This window comes from Eptatretus burgeri, chromosome 15, assembly GCF_056783735.1.
Source record: "Eptatretus burgeri isolate ZD-2024b chromosome 15, Ebu_testis_v1, whole genome shotgun sequence".
Lineage (NCBI taxonomy): Eukaryota > Metazoa > Chordata > Myxini > Myxiniformes > Myxinidae > Eptatretus > Eptatretus burgeri.
This window is the reverse complement of record NC_140975.1, coordinates 25,910,518-25,928,866: the sequence shown is the minus strand read 5'-3', so window position 1 is coordinate 25,928,866 and position 18,349 is coordinate 25,910,518. Positions and strand designations below refer to the sequence as shown.

Sequence of the window (18,349 nt, the reverse complement as noted above, 5' to 3'; positions counted from 1 at the left end):
CCGCTGATTGGACCGGGGGGGGCGTGACGGCCGTCGTGGCTCCCCCCCCCTCAAACAAGGAGAGGAATATGGTCCTGCGTGGGCTGCGCCTATTGGTCGACCGTCGGCAATCTCGCTCGCATCCCCCGGATTGGGTGAGAGAGACGTCAGGTTCTCGTGAACTCCTCCCACGTACGTGCTGACATGCACCTGTGCAATGGTGCCGGTGGAGGATGGTGGGTGGAAGCGAAGGCAGGTGTAATTGTGGTTATTGTTGATGTCAAAATCCTAACTATCAAAATAACTCTGCAGCGCATGAACATCCAATTCCCACTAGACTAGGGACGGGACCCTAACTGGAAACACACACTTACCGATATAACTGAGCTATAGGGGACGGCTGTCTGTCTGTGTGCACAAGGCTTCCGAATTCGTAACAATAGTACTGTGTAGCATGATATTTCAAAAAAGTATTGGTCCCAATATGTTCTCGTGGATCAGACATTGCGCGACGGAGGTATGCTTTCTACTGAGTGCCCTTCGAGTTGTTTGCGTCCTGATTCCTGTTTAAATTCTTCATTCTTGTTTGATTGATTTCTGGGTTTTTTATTTTTGTATTTACTTGGCTTTTTAGCCCATGGGGTCTTCCACCCCACGGGGTCGAAGTTCCTCTCGCGTTCTCTCTTTTCTTGTGTACAGTTCATTTGAACGTCTATTTCTCCATTATTCGTGAACAGAATTCAATGAAAATTGACAGGCATATACTCGACACATATGCGCAGGCATTAACTGAGCCCAAAGTCTGACTTTGGGCTGAGGAACGGCCCTTTCGGCCCATTTTCTTTAAATTGTTATCAAAAAAAAAAAACATTTAATGCGCTGGGCAATTAAGTTGCAAATGATGATATGAAACCAGCCTCACTCTTGTGAGGTGTTCTGGTTTCTTTTACTGATGCGATGAAAATCTTACCAAATTTCAAAACTATCTGTCATCCGTGCTATCGCTCACCTGAGAGTTGTACGAATGAACTCTCATAGGGTATGTTCGCAATTCAAACTTGTTACTTTTTTAAATATATATATTGTTGTGGTTGACCAAATTCGCAAACCACCATTCAGGTCCCTTAGGTGAGATATCTCGGTAAGTATATGTGTAGTTAGGCCCAAACCCGTTGTCTAGAGGGAATAAATGTCATTCATGAGGGCTGCGACTCTTCAGGATAGCCGTTTTTCTTTTACTATCTTTATTTTGGACCAGCCGCCATTATTACCACCACCAACCACGTCTCAACAGCCATCACACAACAACCACCAACCACAACGCGGCCATCACAACCACAACCACCAACCACAACGCGGCCATCACAACCACAACCACCAACCACAACGCCGCTTCACCACAACCGCCACGACCTTTACCGTCACAACTCGCCACCATCGCATCACCGTCATCTCGCGCCACTCGTGGGCACCGATGCTGGACTCGTGCGGGACGCGCACCGAGCAGCGTGTTCAAAAGCATCGCGGACTTTCTGAAGAAAAACGGATCAAAAACGACTCACGCCCACTTTTGTTCCGTCCAATCGGTGAGCGAGGGGCGATTTGGCCCCGCCTCCAGGGCGTTGGAGGGCGGTCGCTATATGCAAATTCATGGATCAAAAAGCATTCACGCCCACTTTTCCTCGGGCCAATGGGGAGCGAGGTGAAAGGTCGGAGGCAGAGGGTCAAAGATGAAAGAGCGAAGCCACGGGGCTTATAAAAACGACTGCGTTCGTCAGTCGAGGGCAGTTCGCAGTTGGCAGAGTGCAGTTGGGAGTTCGCAGTTGGCAGAGTGCAGTTGGGAGTTCGTAGTTGGGAGTTCGCGGAGTCGGAGTGAAGAGGACGAAGCTGTGGAGAGGCGGCGGAGGCGAAGGCGGTTGAGGGGGTGCTCGCGTCAGATTCGGGGAACTGCGGAGGGAGAGGCCGGCGGCGCGACCGAGGTCGTGGTGGAGACGCTCGTCGCGGGACCCGAGAGTTTGTGAAATCCTCCTTACCCCGAGCATCAGCAACCCCCTCCTGTTTCCCCCCACGCTGAGATAGTGCGACAAAAGGGGGCCCCCTTCCCACCCCCTACCAGACACTGTCCGCGAGGCCCGCGGAGTTGAGGCACCACCGCCACTTCGCGTCTCATCATCAGACGGGTAGGCCCGACACGGTCTCGGCCCCAGGCCCGCCTACCCCCCCTCATCCTGGAGGGTGGTTCTCTTTTCTTTTGCTTTGGGAATATGTGTTGTCGGCGCCGTCTGTGAAGTAAAATTGTATAAGTGTTGCCGAGTGCCCGGTAGTCGGATAGATCTGCATTGTTGCATTTTCTTTTTGTCTTCTTCTTTTACATGTGCTTTTGGTGGAATTGTATATGTGTGCTTTCCGTTCATCGCGAAATAAATGTGCGTATTGTTGAACTGTTTTCCCGCTTCGCTTCGTCATTTCTTTCATTGAATCCCCATCTTGCTTCACGTAAAGGGTTGGTCGTGGGCTAAGACGCCCGATAATTAATCGAACCGTCGAGGCCGACGAATAACACCGCTCGGTTATCCCGATAGTACGGAACGGGTCGCTTAAGTGGCCCGTGTCCGAAGTCGACCTGCGGCGAGGTGCGATCGCCCGGTCTACCCTCCGTGTGAGTACTTAGGCAGGTCGAATTTGGCGAGCAACCCTATCCCACGCGGGGGCCGATTGGCACGATCGCGGTGAGACCGAAAGGTCCACCCGTGGCTGGTTCCCGGCGTTAGTCCGAGAGGGTCACGACTGGATTGTCCGTCCGGTGGGCGACGTGCCGCGATTCGAGTTACGTGGCCGTCCGCACGCCGGCGGGCGCGAATCACCAACACTGGTGTCAGGTCGTGCGATATAAACCCATCGCCCTCCTTGCGGCACTGGTATCGGAGAACGGGACAACGGGCTCTCCTGTCTCCGGCTAAATTCACGGGAATCGGTCCAGGGGTGAGAGAAGCGACCCCCGATTCCCTCCAAATTACGAGTGATTCAAATTAACCCTTTAAGTGAAGCAAGATGGCGTCTCAAGGCGAGCGGGAGCCGGGGGTATTAGAAATGGATGTAGAATGTGTAGGATCCATGGCTCAGGATGAAATCCCCGTGCAGGAAATGTTGGTTGTACAGGAAAACGAACTCGCCCAACTGAACCCAGAGCCCGAAATGGGTGCGGCAGCGGCCGCGGTGTATGACACCTCCCCTCCCCCTCTCCACCAAAACCCTTCCCCAAACCCTGCCGAAACGGCTCACCCAAGCGCACCCGACATGGCCCAGCTAATCACCATGCTGGCGGCAATGACAGCGAGGATGGATGCGAATACACAAAAGCTGGATGCGAATACACAAAAGCTGGATGCGAATACACAAAAGCTGGATGCGAATACACAAAAGATGGATGCGAATACACAAAAGATGGATGCGAATACACAACAAATAAACGAAAAGATGGATACAAATACAAATGAAATGAAAAACGAAATGAAAGGCATGAACAAGCAAATGAAGGAAGAAATGAAAGAGCTGCGGGGTGAGACGCAGAACATGGGAATGAGCCTAAAAGGAAGCTTGGAAGAACTAAAAAACGAAATGAAAAAGGAAGTCGACACGATACGAGCGGAGGTGACCGGGTTAAAAGAGAAAGTAAAAGGAGTGGGAGTCGCAATGGAAGAAAGTATACAAGAGGGTAAACGAAATAAAGACGGTGGTGGGAAAAATAGACAAAGTAGGAAAAGGATTGGGAGAAGTAAAACAGGGACAAGACCAAATAAAGGAGGAAATAGGGAGGAACACGACGGCGATAGAGGAATTAAAAAGAGAACAAGGGAAAATAAAGGAGGGATTGGGAGCCGTGAAGGAGGACTGTGAGAAAAGACATCGGGAAATGACAGACAAAGTTGAAAACCTGCGAAAGGAGGTAAAAGCAGAGACACAGAAAGGATTAAAGAAGGTGGCGGAGGAATGTAGAAAGAGACATGAGGAGGTAATTAATGAAATGGAGCGGAAAGCCAGAGAAAAGACAGAGGAACTGGGGGAGCAGATAGGAAAAAACCGGGGCGAGACAGAAGAGCAGTTTAGGACAACGAGGGAGGAAATATCCAAGACAAATAAGATGGTGACACAGGTACAAGGGGAGGTGGAGCAAATAAGAGAAAAAGTCGGGGAACTGTCGTTAGGAACGATAGGGGAGGAAATAAATGGGGTAATAAAGGGGAAAATGGAGGAAATGGAGAAGAGACTGATGGATAGGGTGGAGGCCCGGTGTGAGAAGCAGGGTGGCCTCCTTCGGGAACAGGAGGAGAGGATATACTCCCTCGAGGCGGATCGTGCCCAGGTGGGGCCGGTGTCACAAGGCGGAGGAGGAGGCTTGCCCGATGCGGGGGTGAGCATGCCAAGCTTGGGGAGGGTAGAGGCCGCGGGGTCTTTTGGCCTAATGGGGGTACCCAGAATGACTGTTCCGGGGGGTGTGCAGAGTGCGAGTCCAATGGCTTGGGAGAGTAAGCGGGACGACGCGGGGCACGGACAGACGCGGACAAGGGTGGTGGAACCCCCGGGCAAATGGCTCGGACCCTGCGGGAGTGAGGCACCGTTGGGACTGGGGAGGTACATTCCTCCCGGAGTCCCTGGGGAACGGGAGGAGACCTCGAAAGAACCGAGGGTGCCGCTACCCCCGTACGATGGCAAGACGGACTTGAGGGCATATATGGCCCAGTTCCAGTGTGTTGCCAGAGGCAATGGCTGGAACGAGGTGCAGGGTGTGGCACAACTCACAGCGGCCCTGCATGGCATGGCTTTGGAAGTCCTGACCACGGTACCCAGTGAGGGGGCGACCCTGGAGGATCTCCATTCGGCCCTAAAAAAACGATTTGGCATGGACCAGCAGAGCGAGCTTGTTAAAGCTCAGCTCAACGGGCGCAAACGACGTCCCCAGGAATCACTGGGAGAATTGGCACATGACATTCGCCGCTTGGTGGGGATCGCGCACACCAACATGCCACCGGAGTACCGGGAGGAGATTGCCCTGGACCATTTCCTTCGAGCAATAGGGGGCACCGATGTCGGAGCATTGCTCACCGTATGGCGCCCGGACAACCTCCAGAAGGCGGCTGATACTGCTGCCTGCTGGGAGGCAGCCAGAACGCCATTGGGAGGGGCTGGGCGCCACGCGGTGGCAGTCCGACAGGTGGACCCCGTGAACGACAGTGCGCTGGGAGCCGGGGCAACCCTGGGCGACCAAGCGCGAATGGAAAGGATGGTGCAGGGCATGTTCGACCGCCGGTTCGGGAGACCTGGGGAGAGGCGGTCGGGCCCGGGAAGGGTGGGAGATGGGCCATCGGGGGGTACCCCAATTCGGAATGGAGGGGGGTATAATTCGGCGTACTGGAGGCAAACACCTTTCCAGAAGAGGTGTTATAATTGTGGCGCAGGGGACCACCTGCAGCGGAGGTGCAACGCCCCGCGCAGGGAAAGGCCCCCGCGAAGAGAAGAGCCACGGCCCCCTAGACCACCAACTCCGCCCCGGGTCAATAGGGATAGCCAGGCCCAACCATCACCCCCCCCCACCAGTCCCCGGGAAACTAAGAAGTGCCGAACATGTAGGGCCGTGTTCGGCAGACTCAGACGGAGAAGAGCCCTCAGAACTGCGACAGGTCATCAGTTGTGGCCAAATTGGCAAAGGTAGCTTAACAATTCGGTGCAAGATTGCCGGCGTAGGGGTAGACGCCGTTGTGGACACAGGAGCAAGCGCCACGATCATCAGCCCTGTGGTCCTTGATTCGAGTGTAGACGGTTGGGATGAGATCCACCGTCTGCAAAACCATAGTTTGCAGCTAGCTACCGGGGCAACGGCCCCTATCATAGGACGTGGTTTCGTGTCGTTTAAATTGGGCACTGTGAAAACCAAGATAGAGGTTTGGGTGGCAGAGGTGTACGACCCATGTCTAATAGGGTTTGATGTGCTGACGGCCGGTGGTTGTAAGATCGACTTGGGCCGGGGGGTCATGCAGTTGGGTGGTGAGGAGTTGCCGTTAGGGGGCGTGAGCACGGATGAGAGGGTGGAGCTGGAGGCTCCTGACTCCGTGGTCATTCCCCCGGGTGCCGAGGCGGTGGTCCCGGCCCGGTGGCGAGCACCCCCAACGTGGCAGGACCCCTGCGGCCTGGCGGAACTACCGGCAGGGCCGTCAACCCCGGGCTTAGTCGTGGGCCGCACCCTGGTAAGTACCGACGGGCCAATAGCGCCCGTGCGGGTGATAAATGTTAGCACGGAACCACGCACTATCAGGAAGGGCACGAAGGTGGCAGATTGCACCCCAGTAAAAGAGGTCGCAGAGCTGAGGGACGATAACGTCGAGCCGGACCGGCCCCAGAGGGAGTCTCCAGACTCGATTAGGAATTGGCCCGGTCCCATTTGTGAGATGGTAAATCGGAGTAGTGTAGATTTGGAGGATGCCCAGCGGGAGGCCTTATACAAGCTGGTCGACCGACACATCGGGATCTTCTCCTTGTCACCCGAGGATATTGGACGTACGGGCCTGGTGCAACATCAGATCCACACCAATGGGGCCCGGCCTGTCCGTCAGCCTGCTCGAAGGCTCCCATGGAGCAAAAGAGAGGAGGCTGATGAACAGGTTGAAAAGATGCTCAATGCAGGTGTCATCGAGCCCTCGGGAAGTCCTTGGATGTCACCAGTTGTGCTGGTTAAAAAGAAGGATGGGACCACGCGTTTCTGTGTGGACTATCGCCAGCTGAACAACGTGACACTCAAAGACTCCTATCCCCTGCCTAGAATTGACGATACCCTCGACGCCGTTGTAGGCTCTAAATGGTTCTCAACTTTGGACCTCAAGAGTGGGTATTGGCAGGTGGAGATGGATAAGACGGGGAAGGAGAAAACGGCATTTTCCACAGGGAAGGGACTGTATCAGTTCACTGTGATGCCGTTCGGTTTGTGTAACGCCCCCGCCACCTTTGAGAGACTGATGGAGCGTGTACTAGGCGGCATGCCGTGGCAGTCATGCCTGGTGTATCTGGATGACGTCCTGGTACACGCTAAAACATTCACCCAGGAGATAGCCAATTTGGACCAGGTGTTTGGGCACCTCAGGCAGGCAGGGCTGAAATTGAGCCCAGAGAAATGCACTTTGTTCGCGACAGAGGTGGCCTATCTCGGACACGTGATAGGCCGCGAGGGGGTGAAGACCGACCCCGGAAAAATTACAGCGGTAGAGGAGTGGCCCGTACCTACAACTGTCAAACAGGTACGGGGCTTTTTGGGACTTTGCTCCTACTACCGGCGTTTCGTGGCAAACTTTGCGGAGATAGCCAGGCCCCTTCACCGGTTGACGGAGAAGGGGTTGAGATTTAATTGGACGGAAGAGTGCCAGGAGGCCTTCCTCAAATTAAGGGGGTGTTTGACATCCACACCTGTTTTAGCGTACCCCACCGATGACGGGATGTATACCCTGGACACGGATGCAAGCCAGGAAGGATTGGGAGCAGTCTTGTCTCAGACACAGGGGGGCGTGGAAAGAGTGATCGCGTATTACAGTCGGGCCATGAGTAGGCCCGAACGAAATTATTGCATAACTCGCAAGGAACTATTGGCTATGCTGTCTGCCGTGAGCCATTTCCACCCGTACTTGTACGGGAGGAAATTTTTGGTTTGAACTGACCATTCCTCCTTGCAATGGCTCTTACAGTTCAAGGAACCGGAAGGCCAAATTGCAAGGTGGTTGGAAAAATTGCAGCAGTACGATTTCAGTGTGGTCCATAGAGCCGGTAAGGCTCATGGGAATGCCGATGCGCTCTCTCGACGCCCCTGTCTGAGGGAAAACTGAAAATATTGCACGAGACATGAGGAGAGGGACCAATTGGCAGACGCCTCCCCGAAACTCCCAGTCCGTGCGGCCCGGGTGGTAGGCCCAACTTTTCCACTAACCGCGGGAGAGGAATTTGGTGGATTGGCATGGAGCACGGCCCAGCGGGAAGACCCCGTGCTAGGGCCAGTGTACAAATGGGTCCAGGAAAACAGGAGGCCCAGTGGGGAGGAAATCGCCCCATTCGGGGCGCGAACAAAGGCATACTGGGCTCAGTGGAGGACCCTAGAAATGAGGGACAACATCTTATATCGCAAGTGGGTGGAGATTCCTTCTGAACAAACTTCTTGGCTGGTGATAGTCCCTGATGGGTTTAAGACCCAAATTTTGAAACAGGTGCACGGTACCCGCGCCGGCGGCCATTTGGGCAGGACCAAAACAAAATCTCGGGCCCGCCGGCGGTTCTATTGGGTTAACATGGGGCGCGATGTACAGGACTGGTGTCGAGCATGCGACACCTGTACTGCAAAAAAGGGACCGCCACAGAGGATGAGGGCCCCACTCCAGCTACATCAGGTTGGGGCTCCCCTTGAGCGAGTGGCCATGGACATTTTGGGACCACTGCCCCCCACTCGCCAGGGTAATAAGTACGTCCTCGTAATTATGGACTATTTCACCAAATGGCCAGAAGCCTTTGCCCTTCCCAGCCAGGAAGCAGGGGTTGTGGCCAAGGCCTTCGTAGAAGGATTTACATGCCGGTATGGGATTCCGCAGGAGCTGCACACGGACCAGGGACAAAATTTTGAGAGTGAATTACTAAAAGAGGTGTGCAGGCTCCTGGAAATTCGAAAAACACGGACAACGCCCCTGAGACCACAGTCTGATGGCATGGTGGAGAGGTTCAACAGGACCCTGGTCCAACAGTTGGCCCTCTTCACCGCCACTAACCAGGAGGACTGGGACGAACACCTTCCGTACCTCCTGATGGCCTATCGCGCGTCCCAGCACGGGTCTACCGCATGTAGTCCGGCGCTGTTGATGTATGGACGGGAGCTGAGAAGCCCCGTCGATTTATTGTGCGGTCCGACGCCTGAGCAGCTTGATAGGCCCCCGGGGGAGGGCTATGCCCGTCGGTTGGAGGAAGGCTTGGAGAAGGTCCACGCCTTCGCACGACACCAGCTCCAACAGGCGGGCATAAAGATGAAGCGCAGGTACGACCACCGGAGCCAGGTGAGCAAATACCCACCGGGGGCGAAGATTTGGTTCTTTAACCCCCGGCGAAGGAAGGGCAGGTGCCCGAAGCTCACCTCACCTTGGCAGGGCCCGGGGGTCGTCCTGGTGCAAGTCAGTGACGTGGTCCTAAAAATTAAAATGGGACCACGAGCCCTCCCTCGGATCGTCCACGCGGACCGCCTGAGGCCTTACAAGGGCGACCTTACGCCCTCATGGATATGTCTTGCCGGAGGAGTCGGTGCGGGAACAGCGGCTCCCGCAGAGGCGCAGGGCTCTCAGAGCCTTGCAACGAGTTCACGAGCCCAGTAGGAAGGGAGGAAATCCCCCCCTGGGAAATTGATTAATGGGATTATTTGGAGACAGTGACAGACTTGTGGATGTGTAGAGTTGACGTAGCTTAGCTACGTAGGTTAAATGGAACGTGCTATAGTTTAAGGGACGACGTGGGAGCACGAGTTAGTTAGGGGATGTAGTTAGAAGGATGGCAGAGTTCAGCGGTGAGTGTGTTGAACAGTTGGTGAGTGAAGTGGAAGCATGTGCTTGGTGAGTAAGTGAGGCCAGCAGGTCTGTGTGTATGGAGCGAATGGGGAATGCATGGTGCGATGAGTGATTGGGGGGAGGAGTGACTCCCGCCCAAGGGACCCCGGGGTCAGTGTAGAGTGAGTTAGGGGGTTAGAAAAATTGAAAAATGGAGGTCGTTTTGTTGTTGGTGGGTGTGTAGGCTCGAAACCCGTTTGGAGGGGTGCAGGAGCCCTGTTGACGGGCTGGGAGCGTGGCTGCGGAAGGTGAGTATCGCTGAGTGGGTACCCCGGGCACCAGGCTAGTCGGCCGTGGTAGGCCAAGGGCCCATGGGGGGCCGGGATAGCGTAGTGGGCACGGGTGCGCCTGCTTGGTGCGGGGGCCCGGGGCGCCATTAGCCGCGTGGGCAGTGTTGTGGGCACGGGTGACCCTCGGAAAGGGGCCTGGGAGGCCAGCCTGCCACGTGTGCGTTTCAGGGGAGGTGCCATGGGGGGCACTCCCCGGTGTTAGGGAGCTGGTAGGCTCGGAGGCAGTGTAGTGCCCGGGGGTGCCATAGTGGGAGATTCGGCAGAGGGTCGTGCCTGCCAAAGGGAGCCACGTGTCCCAGCCATGAGACCGTGTGAGGGCACGGAGAGAAAATTGGGGGGCGAGGCCCGAAATTGTGAGAACACCAACACAGGCGACGGGAATCTGGGTTGTTAGAACCAATAGTTTAAGCGAGAAGTGCTTGTTGAAAGCCCCGGGGTAGTTTAACAGTTAAATGGTTAGGGTAGATTAGGAAGTGTACCCCTCCGCACCATCCATCCCCTCGCTCTCGTTGTGGGCCGCTGGACCCACTTTGGGTTAGATCGCCGAACTCTGGGGAGGCCATCCTGAGGCTTCGTTGGGCCTCGACACAGGACGCTAGCTCTCCCTTGTTCCCCTCCGGGAAGGGAACGTAGGGGTTGGGAGTAGGCTAGGTGACAGGATAGGTTAGCCGAACAAGGACGATAAAGGGGGTTAGGGGACGATTCATAGTGGGGAAGTAAAAAAAAAAAAAAAAAAAAAAGTTAGGGCTAAATTGGGGTTTGACAAATTAAGGGAGTGGGTATAGACAGTGACAGGCAAAGGCAATAGGGTGGGAGGGAGACAGGTAGGTAGGTCCGAGCCCGCCTTCCAAGTGGCCAGCACCACCGCACTCCCTCCACCAACCTCCACTGAACGGCAAAGGCTGGCCAACTTCATCGGCTGGCCGTGTTTTGCTTCAAGGCGGAGGCCGGCCAACTTCATCGGCAGCTGTTGTTTTGCTGCGAGGCCTGTGCCGCCTGGATCGTCTGCAGCTGCTGTGCTGCAAGGCCTGTGCCGGCCACTTCATCTGCTGGCTGTTTTTCTTCAAGGCCTGTGCCGGCCAGTTCATCTGCCGGCTGTGTTTGCCTGCAGCGGCCTTCTTCTGCGGGTTGTGTTTGCCTGCTGCCTTTGCCATGCCATGCCCACTGCCCATGTTCACCAGCCCCGTTCAATTTTGCTCTGCCCCCCCTGTTCATTTCCATGTGCGCCAGGATCAGAAAGCAACAGTTTGCAAGCTGCAAGAACTGCCCTGTTGGCAGCTACAACACGGGCCTGCAGTGGCGGCCCGTGCACCGTGTTTGTGTTCATCCATCCATTCGTTGTGTTCATTGCGTGTGCCACTTGAGCTGGCACGGAGACTGCATTGTGCAGCCCATGCACCGTTGTGGTTCACTGCATTCAGTTCAAAAGGGAAGGCCTTGGACTGCGTGTGAGCAGCCAGCCACGTTCCCTGTCACCTGCATTGTTTTGAGCCAGAGACTGCATGCGAGCAGCCTGGCTCCCTGCTAACTGCTTTTCTTTTGCAGAGTTCATTGATCCTGGGCCATGGTTTAGTGTAAAATTTGTAAGTTAAGGTAAGATGTACTGTACATATGAGTGCGCCCCCGGCATGTTTGTCTTAGCGCCGGCAATTTTATTTAAGTCGTCCGTGTGAGTGAGTTTGTTTAGGTAGTTACTCAGCCCTCAGGTTATTTATTTTGGGGACACGAATACCATGAATGTCGCACTCAGGGATCCGTAGGTAAAATGTACTAGGGGAAAACTACACGTGATGGCACACGAAAATTTGACGACTCGGGACGAGTCTGTAAAAAGGGGAGCGGGTAGTGTTGTGGTTGACCAAATTCGCAAACCACCATTCAGGTCCCTTAGGTGAGATATCTCGGTAAGTATATGTGTAGTTAGGCCCAAACTCGTTGTCTCGAGGGAATAAATGTCATTCATGAGGGCTGCGACTCTTCAGGATAGCCGTTTTTCTTTTACTATCTTTATTTTGGACCAGCCGCCATTATTACCACCACCAACCACGTCTCAACAGCCATCACACAACAACCACCAACCACAACGCGGCCATCACAACCACAACCACCAACCACAATGCCGCTTCACCACAACCGCCACGACCTTTACCGTCACAACTCGCCACCATCGCATCACCGTCATCTCGCGCCACTCGTGGGCACCGATGCTGGACTCGTGCGGGACGCGCACCGAGCAGCGTGTTCAAAAGCATCGCGGACTTTCTGAAGAAAAACGGATCAAAAACGACTCACGCCCACTTTTGTTCCGTCCAATCGGTGAGCGAGGGGCGATTTGGCCCCGCCTCCAGGGCGTTGGAGGGCGGTCGCTATATGCAAATTCATGGATCAAAAAGCATTCACGCCCACTTTTCCTCGGGCCAATGGGGAGCGAGGTGAAAGGTCGGAGGCAGAGGGTCAAAGATGAAAGAGCGAAGCCATGGGGCTTATAAAAACGACTGCGTTCGTCAGTCGAGGGCAGTTCGCAGTTGGCAGAGTGCAGTTGGGAGTTCGCAGTTGGCAGAGTGCAGTTGGGAGTTCGCAGTTGGGAGTTCGCAGAGTCGGAGTGAAGAGGACGAAGCTGTGGAGAGGCGGCGGCGGCGAAGTCGGTTGAGGGGGTGCTCGCGTCGGATTCGGGGAACTGCGGAGGGAGAGGCCGGCGGCGCGACCGAGGTCGTGGTGGAGACGCTCGTCGCGGGACCTGAGAGTTTGTGAAATCCTCCTTTCCCCGAGCATCAGCAACCCCCTCCTGTTTCCCCCCGCGCTGAGATAGTGCGACAAAAGGGGGCCCCCTTCCCACCCCCTACCAGACACTGTCCGCGAGGCCCGCGGAGTTGAGGCACCACCGCCACTTCGCGTCTCATCATCAGACGGGTAGGCCCGACACGGTCTCGGCCCCAGGCCCGCCTACCCCCCCTCATCCTGGAGGGTGGTTCTCTTTTCTTTTGCTTTGGGAATATGTGTTGTCGGCGCCGTCTGTGAAGTAAAATTGTATAAGTGTTGCCGAGTGGCCGGTAGTCGGATAGATCTGCATTGTTGCATTTGCTTTTTGTCTTCTTCTTTTACATGTGCTTTTGGTGGAATTGTATATGTGTGCTTTCCGTTCATCGCGAAATAAATGTGCTTATTGTTGAACTGTTTTCCCGCTTCGCTTCGTCATTTCTTTCATTGAATCCCCATCTTGCTTCACGTAAAGGGTTGGTCGTGGGCTAAGACGCCCGATAATTAATCGAACCGTCGAGTCCGACGAATAACACCGCTCGGTTATCCCGATAGTACGGAACGGGTCGCTTAAGTGGCCCGTGTCCAAAGTCGACCTGCGGCGAGGTGCGATCGCCCGGTCTACCCTCCGTGTGGGTACTTAGGTAGGTCGAATTTGGCGAGCAACCCAATCCCACGCGGGTGCCGATTGGCACGATCGCGGTGAGACCGAAAGGTCCACCCGTGGCTGGTTCCCGGCGTTAGTCCGAGAGGGTCACGACTGGATTGTCCGTCCGGTGGGCGACGTGCCGCGATTCGAGTTACGTGGCCGTCCGCACGCCGGCGGGCGCGAATCCGCAACAATATATATATATATATATATATATATATATATATATATATATATATATATATATATATATATATATATATATATATATATATATATTTTTTTTATATATATATATATATATATATATATATATATATATATATATATATATATATATATATATATATATATATATATATATATATAACAACAGTCTTTTGCTTTAAAACTCAGTTGGGCTTTGAACCACCAACCTCTCACTCGGTTTCACACTCAGCAGACTGAGTGAACAATGTAACTATTACACCACCAGTTATTGGATTATTTTTCGGTCTCCATGAGCCTCGACTTCGATTGTAACACGTAAGCCAATAATACCAGTTAATTTAACAAAAAACACATTCAACGAAGTGCAGGATTGCCAAGCACCAGCTCTCGCTCTTACTCTCGCTCTCGCTTTCTCCCATGCTCTCTGATGCATCCATAATCATGTTTGATGCAACACATTGTGATGGGGAACATATTTTGCCATTTATTCACAGGAACTTAGAGCAAATGCAGGTAATAGCATCCTTCATTCAAATAGCATCCATTTTGTGATTGTCAACACAACTGCCAATGTTGTGTTGTGACTTCTCGTGGAGTTGGAGAGGAAACAAACTCAGCCACCGGCATTGCCTCCAAGCAATTGGTCTGTGTCCAGTCGTATTTTGTCTCTGAACCTCACACGGATGAACAACTCGAAACTTCCAAGTCACTCCAAATGTTATTTCACCTTTTGCTGAGTGATCGTCTCCTGTGTTACGTTCAGTATGATCTATACTTATTACGTTTCGAAAGGATAACATTAAATTAACATTTATGCCAATTTGGAATACATAATATGTAGATGACAATATGTATGTGCAACTATCGTGCCAATAGTTCACAGGCTTGCTGTACATGTATGGATGTGTATCAGTTTAGTGAGGGATACCTTGTGCATCTTATATTGATAAAAATGCACTTGGCTTTCTAAAAGAAAATGAGGGAAAGTTAATGCTTTCGACATCGGTATCCCATGACGCGTGTGTTGCATCCACATACCATGATTACTTGATACCAATTGATTTTGAGTACCTATAATCTATACGAATCAAACTCATTCTTCCCTCGAGGTCTTGAAGACACCTGTGCACCACATCTCAACTCAACTCCACCGAAAACCCTGATCTTTTGTACCCCTATTAACCCTCCCTCAGCCCATGTCTTTCCAAATTTCAAGTTTTTCCTTCCTGAGAGTTTGCTTCTGTATATCCATCTTGATTGCCCCATCCATCCTCTCCTATCCTTCATTCCTCCCAACAACCTGTATTTGTTGAAGACTATTTTGTCCTTCAACCCTGCTGTTGGTGTCTTCCCCTCTATATCTGCTGTTTTGTTTATGTTGCGTCCTTATCTGTTCAGCGTTCCAGCTCTTCCATGAGCCTCGACTTCGTATACAAAGAAGGTGATTTTTAAACAGGACAGATAGACTTAAGGCGTGTCGTTGGACGTTATACCAACTTATGTCCACATCGTTCGTGCCAGACACTAATATGATTTGCTCTGGAGCCCGAAACGATCTCCTAACAAGGTACAGAGCAGTCGTCCAGATGCTCGAGGAAACTTCTGCAAAGGCTCAGCCCATCGAGCGCAGTTTCCTGCACACTGTTTACGTGCGGCACTCTATTTTTGTGCACAAGTATAAATCACAAAGCTTTCCCGTATGCAATTTCCCAGGAAGATCTGCTTGCTCCGAAGCACTCCAAGAGGCCTCACGACCGGACGCACTTCGACAGCAAGACCCTTGATCGGCTTCGGCATCCAGTTCAAGGCACAACACCCTCTCGGAATGCTTGTCCGGGACAGCATGCTCATCGGTTGTACTCGCTCTGATTGCCTCAAAAGCAAAGCCTTGAAGGTTGAAGGGGATCCACATTAAGTGGGATAGGACCTGAATACGTCTACCTTTGTATATATATATATGTAAATTTCCGAAATACAACTCCATCAAATGGCTCCTGGTTCAGAATGATTTTAAATCATGAGGCTTCTTCGGTGATATCATCTACATCATGGACGAGCTGCTCAGGTGAACAAGAACGTCCCTCGAGGCAAGTCAGGTGAGACCGAAAGTGAACGTTAAAAACCATTAAGTGAACTATAACATCGATTGTTGCATCGCATTGCCCCCAAAAATGCACTGCTTCAATCGGACATCATTGATTGGGACCTTGCACTACTATAGTCTTCTCTACTTTCTAATAAAATTGGGGAATTTTAGATATATCATTTTGATTGTTTGACGTTGAGTGCTTTTTTTTTGTTTGTTTTTTTAAAACATTATAATTATAATATAAAATTCAAAATCTAAAACTTTCCTCTTCTGACTTCAGTGTGTTGTTCTGTAAAAGGGCCACCATATAATTTACATAAACATACCTTATCTTTGTACAGTGTGATTTTTTTTTTTCAAGTTCCTATCCCTGTGCAGTCCAAATTACAATTGCCGCGTCGCGAAATGTGCATCTAATCTCATGTTGTACATTACAACTCGCAGCCACCAATTATAATTAGAGAGAGGGTGAGATGTAGGGGAGAGAAAGATAGAGAGGGGAGAAAGAGATAGAGCATGAGATACCGGGGAGAGAAAGAGATAGGGGAAGAGAAAAAATAGAGAGGGGGAAAGAGATAGAGAGAGAGAGGTTCGGGAGAGATAGAGAGGAGGAGAATGAGTGAGATAGAGACTGAAAGAAATAGAGGAGGAGGAGGAGATCAAGAGAGATACAGAGAGGATGACATAGAGAGGGATGAAAAGAGAGAGGAGGAGATAGAAATAGAGAGGAGGATGAGATTGAGAGGGATGGAAAGAGAGAGGAGGAAAAGAACGAGAGAGATAGAAAAAGAAAGAGGGTTAGAAAGAGAGAGGAGGAGAGTGAGAGAGTTAGAAAATGAGTGAGGGGGACAGAGAGGGGGAGAGAAAGTGAAGAGGAGAGATAGAGAGGGAGAGAAAGAAATGAGGAAATATGGAGGGATAGAAAGGGAGGAAGAGAGAGACAGAGAGACAGAAGATAGATAGGGAGGTAGAGAAGGTTAGAGATAGAGGGAGATGGAGGAGTGAGAGGGATAGAAAGAGAGAGAGGGGGGGGAGAAGGGAGAAACAGATGAACAAGCCGTTGCTCTGTACTTTTAAAGTCATATAATTGTTATAGTTACTTTAAAAGATGCCCCAGACTCAATTCCTCTCACGTAAATGCCAGTTACAATTATCCCCAAATGAGATAGAATACAATCGAAATCTCATCAAAACTTTGGATCAAAGCCTGCAGTCTTCCGTCGCAACATCCTCAAGATCCGGTTCAAATCACTAGCGCCGAGGCTTATGGCTTTTGGCAAGGTCGGAGGGATTGTAACACGTTTGGGCACTTATCGTTTCCCATGTCCCAGCACGAAATCTGGTGGCGTGTTCCCAAAAAATACATGACGAGGTTGACGGCTGCCACCTGTACCGGTATCTTGAACGATACTGCCCCTACGATGATCGTCTTGCTTCTAAACCTTTTCAGGCAGGTACGTCTTCATCAGAATGAACCTTGTCGCAATTTTAAGCACAGACTGCAGTCGTAATGATGTTTGATGTAATTGTCACTTTTTTGGGGGGAAAATTACAGGCATTATTATCACCAGTCTTTTCCTGACATGCTTTTACTCCTCTGAGGTCTTCTCCAAATCGATTATTATCAATAATATGACATTAGCGTGGAACATTTGAGCCAGTGTTAAAAGTTCACCTACACCTGCATGCATTTTTTAGTGCACTCACTTCTTTTATTATTGAACTTGATTCTTTTTATTTGACTTGAAGGGCTTTGTTAGGGATCCAGCATTGCACTCCCATGGATTATTTATCTGTCTCTATATTGTGCTGTTTTGGCTTAGCGGTTAAGGTGGCTGGCTTGTGACCTCAGCGTCATGCGTTCAAGCCCCTGTCGACTGTTGAATTAACACCAGGTTCTTTTCTTTCGAGTGCAGCCTTGTGGCTGCTGATTGCATCATTGTGGCTGCTGGTTGCATCATTGGTTAGAGACGTGACTATGTTGCTGATGCAGTGTCCCTATTACCAGTACACTGGTACTCATTTTGCCAACCTTGGAAGGATGACAGGCTGAGTCAACCCCACCTGGTATTAATTCAGTGGTAAACAGGGCTCAAACTCAGGACCCTATGATTCCAAGTCAGCCACCCTAACCACTAAGCCAACACCAGGTGGGGTTGCCTGTCATCTTTCCAAGCTCTGCAAAATGAGTCCCAGTGTACTGCGGTAATAACCATTTGGGGTAACCTGCATCGGAGTGGCGACCTGTCCAGGACTGTACTCCTTGCCTGAAACTGCCTCGGCAGCCCTATGTGCCTTTACAGTACGAAAGGAATGGTATTATATTGAGCTGTTAAGGTGGGGAGCAGGTGAGAGTTTGGGGAAAGGTTGGGCGAGTATTTGCCATCTGCAAATCATGTTCTCACTTAAAACTACTTGCAACTATCCACCAGTACTACCTTTGGAGGTTGGCTTCCCTCAAGGTAATGTTCTGGGACCACTACTGTTGTTGGTGCACATCAAGGACATCCTCATTTTGCAGATGACTCCACCATATCTATTCAGGACTGTTCCTCGTCGCTCTGCCAGGTCAGAGCGAGGAACATTTTCCTGTAAGCTGTCATCGATCTGGAATACGTTTTAAAGGAAAGAAAGTCCTAAGGCCTAAGTCACATTTGGCACGGCGGCCATAGGGTCTACAAAATCCACTATCAATTATAGGGCGGCCACAGTATTTCCACGGTCACACAATGTAGCAGTCACATATGTTTTTATTTTTCAG

The 18,349-nt window shown here is 51.6% G+C and overlaps 1 pseudogene across 1 annotated transcript in view; it reads left to right on the top strand.

The window, feature by feature from the left end:
- The first annotated feature begins 15,191 nt into the window (after window positions 1-15,191).
- Window positions 15,192-18,349, top strand: part of LOC147011781 (glucagon-like peptide 1 receptor) — a 66,863-nt pseudogene continuing 63,705 nt past the window's right edge. Inside the window, exons 1-2 of the transcript XR_015051625.1 lie at window positions 15,192-15,595; window positions 16,920-17,042. The product of XR_015051625.1 is annotated as a glucagon-like peptide 1 receptor (transcript). The remainder of the gene's footprint in view (window positions 15,596-16,919; window positions 17,043-18,349) is intronic.